Source organism: Coenobita brevimanus, chromosome 95, assembly GCF_032717465.1.
Source record: "Coenobita brevimanus isolate Jiangsu-jjx chromosome 95, ASM3271746v2, whole genome shotgun sequence".
Lineage (NCBI taxonomy): Eukaryota > Metazoa > Arthropoda > Malacostraca > Decapoda > Coenobitidae > Coenobita > Coenobita brevimanus.
This window is the reverse complement of record NC_137048.1, coordinates 14,374,871-14,386,204: the sequence shown is the minus strand read 5'-3', so window position 1 is coordinate 14,386,204 and position 11,334 is coordinate 14,374,871. Positions and strand designations below refer to the sequence as shown.

General features: G+C 40.0%; 1 pseudogene; it reads right to left on the bottom strand.

Annotated features, from left to right (window-relative positions):
* Positions 1-2,178: 2,178 nt before the first annotated feature.
* On the bottom strand, positions 2,179-2,298 carry LOC145413332 (5S ribosomal RNA; annotated as a pseudogene).
* Positions 2,299-11,334: the final 9,036 nt, after the last annotated feature.

Genomic DNA, 11,334 nt, shown 5'->3' with positions numbered 1-11,334 from the left:
AACATTGACACAATAGCGGTATTTTGCTAGCTTTTTTTTTTATGTGAGGAAGAAGGAACCAAAGGCCATGAGCCCGCAGTAACAGTTCCCTCCAAGAGAAAAACAAAATACAATAGAGAGCCAAATTCAAGATTCGATCATTTTGAGATGCCTGGACACACTGAGTTTGAAAGACTGGAGATCATAGGCAGCAGGAAATACAGACAGATGGAGACAGTCCCAGAGTTGACCTCTTGCATAAATGAAAGACTGGGAGTAAAGGTTAACTCTTGCATTAGAGAGTTGGACAGAAAAGGGATGAGAGTTTGCTGCCAGAAGGGTGCTACGCGCCCGTCGTAGAGGTAGAGGAATGCAAGCAGACAGTTCAGAGGAGCAGCGACCATTAAAGTAGCGATAGAAAAGAGATAAAGATGCAACAGTGCGGTGAAGAGACAGAGGTTGAAGGGAGTCAGTAAGAGGAGGAGAGTAAAGCCTTTGACTCCACCCTATTGAGAAGAGCTGTATGTGGGGAGCCTCCCCACACATGAGAGTTGTACTCCACACAGGGGCGGATAAAACCCCTGTATAGAGTCAACAATTGTGCAGGGGTAAAGAAAGAGTGGAGTCGGCTTAGCACACCCAATCTCTTGGAAGCAGATTTTACAAGAGATGTAATATGATCTTCCCAAGATAAGTCCCGAGTAAATGAAACCCCAAGCATGTTCAAGGATGATGCATGATTAAGCTGAATAATATTAAACATTAGTGGGTATACCTGTGGAAGATTTTGTCGGGTTGATGGGTGTAAGAACTGAGTCTTAGATGCATTAAAAACAACCATATTATTCTTACCCCAGTCAGAGATACGAGCCAAGTCAGACAGGTGTGCCATAGCCTCATCCCTTGTTTGTTGAAGTAACTGTTGAGATGGGCGTTGCGGGAACCGAATGGAAAGGTGAAGGGTGGAGTCATCAGTGTATGAGTGGATAGGGTTAGATGTACAGCTTAGAAGATCATTGATGAATAAAAGGAAGAGAGTTGGTGATAGGACAGAGCCCTGAGGAACACCACTGTTGATAGATCTAGGAAAAGAACGATGGCTACAACCCTAAGAATGGTTGGTTAAACAGCTGCTGACGAGAATGTGGAGGATATGACGGAAGATCAAAAAGCTGAGGAAAAAGAGGAAAATGAACAAGGAATGGAACACCACAAGGTGAGCCAACCACTCACCAGCTGACCGAGATACAAACACGCACTCACCGAATGTGATCTCGATCTTGGACCAAATCTGCACTTTTAATTGGAAAATATATTAATTTTTATCACCTAATTATCTGAAATCCAGTCCAAAATTTGTGCTTAATTTAATTATTAATAGGAAATCAGTATTCAGATTTAAAAAAAAAAAATCTTAAAGTTAGCAGAAGTGATTTGCCTCTAGCCTAACAACTCGCCTTGTATAAACGTTGATTTACAAAGCAGCTACATTTTTTGCACCCAGAATTAGTATTTATGCAAAACAGAAGTCTGTCAAGGCATGCTGACAATCTGAAGGGGAAATATCTGCTAACAATGGTGCATTTTAGCTCTGACACCTAATTTCTTAAATCTGACACCTAATTTTTTAATTCAGTTATTTTAAGTACAGTTTTTTTCTGCGGATCTCAGATAATTAGCCTCTTTGGCAAAAAAATAAAATAAAATATTTTCCAGTGAAAAGTGCTGATTCAGTATTTAGTCACATCGAGTCGGGCGAGCTGAGTTAGAATGGATACCATTAACTTTGTCCATAAGAAAATATATATATTTTTTTATTACTTAAGAGTTTTGGTGTCCAAGCCTTGCTTAAATTTTACTGTGTTAAACAACAAATTATTTATAGTGGCATTTGAGAAAGGTACGAGGTGTATAGTTTTATATGAGAATAATGGCCGGAATTTTGTGAGAATCCCGGACTTGTGCGGGCATTTGTCCGGCATTTGATAATATTGTCCGGCCTCAACCCGTGTCCATGAAATCCGAAATCCGTGAAATCGGGGTACCGGAAATGGAGGGTCGAGTTATATATATATATATTCATTCATTCATTGCCAGATGCCATGTATCCCAAACGGGGTGGCCAAGGGCTTAGAGTTAATTGTTTTTACAGGGAGGGGCACTAATCCTCCACCAACCCCACTTGACACGTAGGGGTTATGCCAACAGCATCTGGTGTTCCCAGGCGGTCACCCATCCGAGTACTAACCAGACCCAACGTTGCTTAACTTCGCTGATCGAACGGGAAGCGGTGTACTCAACGTGGCATGGCATATATACTGTACACACCATAATCCTCATTACACGGGATTCTTAGATATACTGGCATCTACAGGGAGAAAGGAAACACGAAATCTCCCTATCATTTCCGTGTATTCAAATCTTCAGGGGAGAGCAAAGTGCGGGTGGTAGAGTGCACCTGTCATTTTTATGAAGAAGAGGGTAGGAATATCCATAGGAAGTTCACAAAGTCGCTGACAGCAACCAGTGTTCTAAATTTAAGCATTTATTCCTCCAAACATCATTAATATAGCCAAGTTTATGTTTTCAAGAAAAAGAATATGGCATTTTGCTATAACATTGTACCGAAGTCTAAGTCTTTTATGATCTTTTCCGCGCACAGCAGATCCCATGTTCTGCGCTGATCTCATGTTTTGCAGCCATTCTGTTTGACAATAATATTTGGTTCTTTGAGCGGGAGGTACTGAGTTGTATATCATTCCTCTGGTATAATATGGAATAATTCGCGCTTACTGTCGCTTTCCCAGCTTACCTACCCCCATACTAACATACCGTCCTACCTACCAAACTTTTTTGTCTACCTCCATGCCTACCTAGATACCTACCTACCTCCCTCCCTACCTTTCTAACATCGTACCAACCCACCCGATTTCCTGTCAATCTATATCTACCCACCTCCCTGGCGACCTTGCTACAATATCTACCTACTTGCCTTCCTCTCTCCCTGCCTACCTTCCTGGATACTTCCCTACATACTCCTCTGCCTATCTCCCTTCCTGTCTTTCTTCCTTTTACTTACCTGTCCACCCAGCGGACTCCCTATCCACCTCCTCTTCCATCTACATCGCTGTCTACCGCCCTTCTTACCTTCCTACCTCCCCACCAACCTCTCTTTCTCTTTCTCTGCCTACGTAAGCACCTGTCTGTCTATCTCCCTACCCACCTGCCGTCAAAGTACAGTACCTGCCTCAGATCTCAGCTCACTTTCTGCCTCCATCACCTAATGATATGGGAACAGAAATGCGTGTATATATATATATATATATATATATATATATATGTGTGTGTGTGTGTGTGTGTGTGTGTGTGTGTGTGTGTGTGTGTGTGTGTGTGTGTGTGTGTGTGTGTAGAAGAAGGAACAAAAGCCAAAAGCTCGCAAACCGTTCCCTCTCTCTCTCTCTCTCTCTCTCTCACACACACACACACACACACAACATAGAGCCAAATTCAAGATCCGTTCATTTAGAGATGCATGGACATACTGCGTCTGAAAGGAGTACAAAGGAAGGCAAACAGCTACAGACCTTATGGTCCTTTTGAGGCTGCTTGTTACAAAGTAGACAATGACTACAAGATATAATTCAACATGTTAAAGGATAAGCATATTAAAGCAAAAAGACCCCCCCACCTCCAAACCCTCCAGTTAAAACTGGCAAGAAAAAGTGAGAAAAACCACTATGCAACATGGAAAAACTGACATGGAAATTTTATAGGAAAGATTGAAGGGAAAAGTTACATTCTATAATACTTTATATGCTACCAGACTGAATAACCTGAAAGAGTAAGTAGTAAGTAAAATGAATAATCGAATAATAAATAACTAAGGCACATGTATAGGTACGCTGAGTTAAAGGGGTGTCTACATACATGAAAGACTGGGAGTAAAGGTTAACTTGTATTAGAGAGTTGGACAGAAAATGCATGAGACTTTGTCGATAGACGGGTGCTACGCGCCCGGAATATACTCGTGTGTGTGTATATATATATATATATATATATATATATATATTAATGTGCGGGTGTGCGCGTGCGTGCGTGGGCGCGTGTATGTGTGCGTGTGTGTGCGCGTGCTTGCGTGTGTGCGTGTGTTTGTGTTCTTATGTGTGCGCGTGTGTGTGACGTACAGTATGTGTGCGCGTGTGTACGTGTGCGTGTGTAAGTGTGCGTGTGTGAGTTTGCGTGCGTGTGTGTGCGTGTTTACGCACGTGTGTGTGTGTGTGTGTGTGTGTGTGTGTGTGTGTGTGTGTGTGTGTGTGTGTGTGTGTGTGTGTGCGTGTGTGTGCGCGCGCGCGCGCGTTGAGCTAGGACAAGAGCTGTTGGCAAAGAGTGAATTAGCCTACATCAATTATGATATATGAATGCGAGTGTACCGCTGTAATGGTAGGTAATAATGAACAGGATCTTTGCGGACTGTTAGTTTTATTTATTTTCTTTTTTCACTATCTGCGAGTAACGAGCATTAAAATTAAGTGTAGATAGCGCTGTATACGCTAAGGATGTTGAGAGTGTTATGTGCTGATGAATGGCTAGACTCACATACTGTCCGTGAGTACCTCGATATAATAAAGGAAGGCAGAGGTACACATTCGCAATGGCAGTGGAAAGCATAGTTGCATAGGGAAGAAAAGCGGCTTGCATTATGAAACTTGCAATACTAAACAAAGTCTCGAGTTTGAACATTCAAATATTTTCGCATGAAGGGTCATTAGTGCCCAGCTTAATGTATTTAGGTTTTGCTAGGTATGACAGAAGAGTGAATGTGCGTGAAGTGCGTAAGGGGGTTTATAATAAGAAATACGAGTAATGTGCTTCGAGATGCATGTGGAACAGGGAAGCATGTTGATGTAGGGTGTGCTTCAATATAGATGGCGTGGTGAAAAGAGTACAAAGTACGGTATGTGAGTACATCTGTAGGTGGATATAGTCGTTCTTGATACGTGGGAAAAAACAAAGTATGGAAGTTTAGGGGCCTAGAGGATTAGCAGGTGATCGACTGGGTTGGGTGAATAATATAGAGGAGAACTGAAATGGGTTTGGCAATCCTATTTCAAAAATGCGTTGAAGAGACTGTGCATAGGAAGTGACTACAGAATGGTGAGAAGTCAAGTAATACAATATCTCAGGAAAAAGAATGAGAGGCTAATCCGAAGGAAACAGTCAAATCTTGTAGCAACGAGAAACAGGACACCTGAGTTTAGTTTGTTAAATCAGAATAAGTTCTTGCATGTATGGTATGGAGTACAGGTAGATATCGATATATGGCAAATGAATGAAAACTTCACGAGAATAGTAAACGAAGCAGTTTTAGAACTGTAATATAAGAAAAAACGAAAGAGCAACATAAAAAATCTCAACGTAGAAAATGTCTTTAAAAAGCAATAAAAATAAAAAGGAACGTGATCATGAGAACAAGGAGAAAGTACACTGAAGAGCTGAATAAAATAAAACTCTCAAGAAGATAAATGTAAGGTAGATAAAGTTTACTTCGAAGAGAATTGAACAAACAAGTTGCAGGAATGGAGGAAACCTGAAAGCAACAAAGAGGCGGCTTGGTGTATATATATATATATATATATATATATATATATATATATATATATATATATATATATATATATATATATATATATATATATATATATATATATATATATATATATATATATATATATATATATATATATATATATATATATATATATATATATATATATATATATATAGATATATATATATATATATATATATATATATATATATATATATATATATATATATTTTTGAGAGAGAGAGAGAGAGAGAGAGAGAGAGAGAGAGAGAGAGAGAGAGAGAGAGAGAGATTCTGGAGTAGAAAAAAAAAATAGCCCAAGAAACTTTTGCAAAACTTTACAATCGCATTCCCATGATGGAAAAATCACTTCAGAATAATGAACTTCGGACAAAGGGATCACAGCATTACATTAGAGGAAGTATAGAACGCTTTAAGGGGAATCAAGAGGGGAAAGATAGGTAATGATAATCTCACCATTGATGTTTTAGAGGATGTAGGTGACTTTGCGCTAAATGAAATAGCAAAAATTATTCACACAATGTTCAGAAATCAAAGCATCACCCAAATAAAAAGAAACATAATTAACAAAAAGGGCAACAGTAAAGACCCAAACACCATCTAATTAGTTTTTGTTATGCAAAAACTTTTAACAAAGCAGTTCGAGTTAGTTCTGCACTAAGTGCAAACCTTCCAAGAGAACAAACCAAATTCCAAGATGGCCACCCGACAACAAACCATATTCGTTAAACTACGAAACTTTGAGAATATAGGAACCCTCTATGCATGGCATTTATTGATTATGAGAAAGTATTTGCTTTAGTTCAAAAAGTTGCAGTGACTGAGAACAAATCGAGGAGAAAGTGTAGAGGCATAACGGTATGTTTAAATGCTACACTATATGTTAAAAATATCACTGCTACTAATAAAACTCCACATGTACACCCGCGAACCAAAGTTTCGGTACCCCCCTCGATGGAAGGAAGTGGAAGTCAGGGTTAGAGAAAGGGCAGGTGAACGGACAACCGTGAGTGGTACTTTAGAACTGAGCTACGAGGCGAATAGTGAGAAACCTAATGACACTGGATTCGAAACATTTCCATGCTATTCACCTGCAAAACATTATGCGTTCGTAACATACATACTGTAATATATAACAGACTACTGTGTTATCATGATGTCCTGTGATACTGACCCATCTGTTTCGAATCCTCATCACACAAATAAAGCACCGAGCCAGTTGTATATAAGTTGCAACTTGTCATTATAACTGCAGTCATAATTTTTGTGAATGTTATCTCTGGATTGTCTATAGCTATAATATAGAATGATTGTGAATGTAATGTTGATTCTCACAGTAGTTGTGCGGATGGTTATAAATGTTGCAATTATTTTATGTGGACGACTAAACCACATTGTGATGGACAGCGGAGAGCATTCGCCAATAATATACTATAACCAGATGAAATTAGATGCAAACAACACAAAATATTATGAGACAACGAAGACACAGCTGTGGTATCCTGCTCCGCCTTATTATCATGGCCTTAACTGTGGCTTCACCTCATACGTGCATTATTTTCCTTCAGTCTCTGCCTCTTTTATTACTCTTACTTCCCGGTATCCTCTTACTGCGAGTCGTCATATTCCTTGGAGGGTTTCTTGTCGTCCGGTCCTATAACCCCTACTGTATTACATTATTGCTCGCATCATCACTCCCAGACAAACAACGTTAGCACAAGACTGATGAATCTGTTAATACCATTATTGCCACTGCCACTACTACTGTAATCCCCCTTTTCCTATTGTGTCTAATTTCCCTCACAGTACTACTACTGCTGCTCCTACTACTACTCCACTATAAATTTGTATAATAATAAATATGATTGTCCTTATGTCTGTGTATCTGTTAAGCATAATTATTGTCCCTGTCCCACCGTCGACAACTCGTCACTGACCCGGCAACGCTACTCCAGTTGCACCCCACCATGGATTCTACTCCTCCCCCACTCCGACACCACATTACCCTTCACCTCATCCTTGGGCCAGAAGGCCTGTTGTTCACCCTTTACCGGTGAATATACGTGGCATGCATTAATAATAAAAAAAAAAAGGCATTTGAGAGCTAAACGGTAATCGCCCTCTAAAATATTCTGTTTGCCAAGTCCAAACTTTAGGCCATATTTTGATACCATGAAGGTTTTATGTTGATAGCTCAAGCCATTCATGTGATTTAATGGTGCTAAAGGCAGGCAATAAAAACTAGTTGACCTTTAGCAGTTAGTTTGGTGACCTTGACTCTGACCTCGAGTTGCCATTTTCGAACTCCTCCAAGATTTTGCCCATATCTTGATACGCTGAAGGCTTCATGTTGATAGCTCAAGCCGTTCATGAGATATAATAGGAACACACACACACACACACACACACACACACACACACACACACACACACACACACACACATTCAGTTAAAAACATGATCGCTCCGCCTTCTAAAGGTAGGCGATAGTAATATAATAATAACATCGTAGATGTGTACTGTAGTGTTCCTAACATTACACTTAATAACTGCAGACCCAAACGTGCTTATATTACGGAGCACTGATATATTAACCACATAACCGACCACAGACCGTTCTTATCATTACCACTGCACCTTCCCTATAGCACTTCACCATGGTAATACAACCCACTGTAGTCCTCTGTGAGATCGCTACACGTGTTTGGGAAAAATAACTGTGCACAACATGCCTACAAACCACTAAAATAAGCAAATGATGTTTCACTGACATCCATCAAATAGCCTAGGAGAAGTTAGTGGACAAACAAACAAACGACTGGACACAGACAGACAGAAGCAGAATGTCCCGCATCGGTAAGCAACGACCTGACAAAACTATTGTGATCCTGCATTGCAAGTGTCATCACAGTAATAATAATAATAATAATAATAATAATAATAATAATAATAATAATAATAATAATGTTATTAGGCACGATACTGAGAAGGACACACACTGGAATAGCATGTGTCGACGCAATGCAGAATCTGTTTGCCATGACAGAAGGTTGGGATGCGGTCAAACATTAATTTAGTATTACTATAACCCTACCATTACAGCATATTATGGCACTGTTTGGTTTTATATGTCACACCTGTTTTCACTTGTTTTATCAGGGAGATTATGGTGTGTGTCCTCCTCTGTATCATGGATATTAACATGTGATTACTACTACTACTGCTACTACTACTACTACGATTATTATTATTATTATTATTATTATTATTATTATAACTATGATGACACCTACAAAGCAGGATCGTAATAGTTTTGTCAGGTTGTCATATACCGATGCGAGACATTCGGCCTCAGTCTATGTCCAGCCGTGTGTTTGTTTGTCCGCTAACTTCTAGGCAATTTAATGGATGTCGGTGAAAATCACAGGTGTATTTTAATGGGTTGTAGGCATGTTGTGCGCTGTTATTTTTCCCAAACATGTGTAGTGATCCCACAAAGGCCTTCAGTGGGTTGTATTACCATGGTGAAGTGCTACAGGTAAGGTCCAGTGGCAATGATAGGAACGGTCTGTGGTCGGTTCTGTGGTTCATATATCAGAGCTCCGTAATATAGGCACGTTTGGGTCTACAACTTTTATAATTATGTAATGTTCGGAATACTGCAGATGTATGTTGTTGCTGTCAATTTTATAATTATTCTTATTAATGCATGCCACGTATATTCACCGGTAAAAGGTGAACAACAGGCCTGGTGGCCCAAGAAGGAGGTGAGGGGTAAAATGGTTCGGAGAGGGGGAGGAATAGAGCTCATGGCGGGTGGGAGAGAGGGGGGTGAGGTGCAACTGGGGTAGCGGTGCCGGGTCAGTGACGAGTTGTCGACGGTGGGACAGGGACAATATGATTAACATACACAGACATAAGGACATTAATATGTATTATTAGACAGATTTATAGTGGAGTAGAAATAGGAGTAGCAGTAGTAGTACTGTGAGGGGAATTGCAGTAGACACAATGGGGAAAGGGGGAATAGTAGTGGCAGTGGCAATAATGGTATTAACAGATTCAGCAGTCTTGTGCTAACGTTGTTTGTCTGGGAGTGATGATGCGAGCAATAATGTAATACAGTAGGGGTTATAGGACCGGACGACAAGAAACCCTCCAAGGAATATGACGACTCGCAGTAAGAGGATACCGGGAAGTAAGAGTAATAAAAGAGGCAGAGACTGAAGGAAAATAAAGCACGTATGAGGTGAAGCCACAGTTAAGGCCATGATGATAAGGCGGAGCAGGATACCACAGCTGTGTCTTCGTTGTCTCATAATATTTTGTGTTGTTTGCATCTAATTTCATCTGGTTATAGTAAATTATTGGCGAATGCTCTCCGCTGTCCATCACAATGTGGTTTAGTCGTCCACATAAAATAATTGCAACATTTATAACCATCCGCACAACTACTGTGAGAATCAACATTACATTCACAATCATTCTATATTATAGCTATAGACAATCCAGGGATAACATTCACAAAAATTATGACTGCATTTATAATGACAAGTTGCAACTTATATACAACTGGCTCGGTGCTTTATTTGTGTGATGAGGATTCGAAACAGATGGGTCAGTATCACAGGACATCATGATAACACAGTAGTCTGTTATATATTACAGTATGTATGTTACGAACGCATAATGTTTTGCAGGTGAATAGCATGGAAATGTTTCGAATCCAGTGTCATTAGGTTTCTCACTATTCGCCTCGTAGCTCAGTTCCAAAGTACCACTCACGATTGTCCGTTCACCTGCCCTCTCCCTAACCCTGACTTCCACTTCCTTCCATCGAGGGGGGTACCGAAACTTTGGTTCGCGGGTGTACAGCCAGACAATACCTGTAAATAGTTTTTTTTTTTTCTTAGGTTTATCGTTGTGAGAAGTATAACTCGAGCAGTTTTGGTAAGATTTTAAACTACCTTGATGGAAGCGTTGAGAGTCAGACAAAGGATTTACTTGTATTTGAGAAGTACAGGGCAAAGAGCAGCGTCATAGGAGATGGTAAAGGTAAAGTTTTAACCCGACTTAGAGGAAACTTAACGGAAGAGTTGAAGGCATTTAAATTATTCGCTTTTTCATTCAAGTTTAAGATCAAGGTCACAAGACAAAGTCATACATTCGACCCTGAAACTCAAAAGATATTGCCTTAGTTTGGTCAGAACGTCATTAAAATATAGGCCGTAGGGAATCAGGCAAGGATAAGGGGACGATTGTGAAAAGACAGCAACAGGGCAAAGATGGTCATAAGGAAAGTCAACCCAAAGAGAACTGATCCGAATTGTCCCAAAGTTGATCGAATGGTTTAGAGTCTCTCATGGTCGAAGAAAATAAAGTTTGAGGACAATCGGACGAAGATCAAACTCGCTAGGCAAAAGCCAATGTTCAGCCCCTAGATCAACTACAGGGCGCGTGTGGTGCATTCTGAGTGATTGTTTTTTTTTTTTTTTCCTGTATCATCTTCCCAATCCCAGCTGAAGAGGACATTTTGCCAGCCGAGAGAGATTTGCAGATAGAAACAGGGGATATAACTTTGGAAGAGGTAGCAAAATCTATAAAGGAGTTAAAGAATTTTAAGGCCCCAGGAGAGGATGGAATATTCCCTGAAATGCTTAAGGTGGAAAATGACTAGTTGATGAATGCGCTTTTGAAACTTTTTAATGTGGCTTGGGATAATGGTG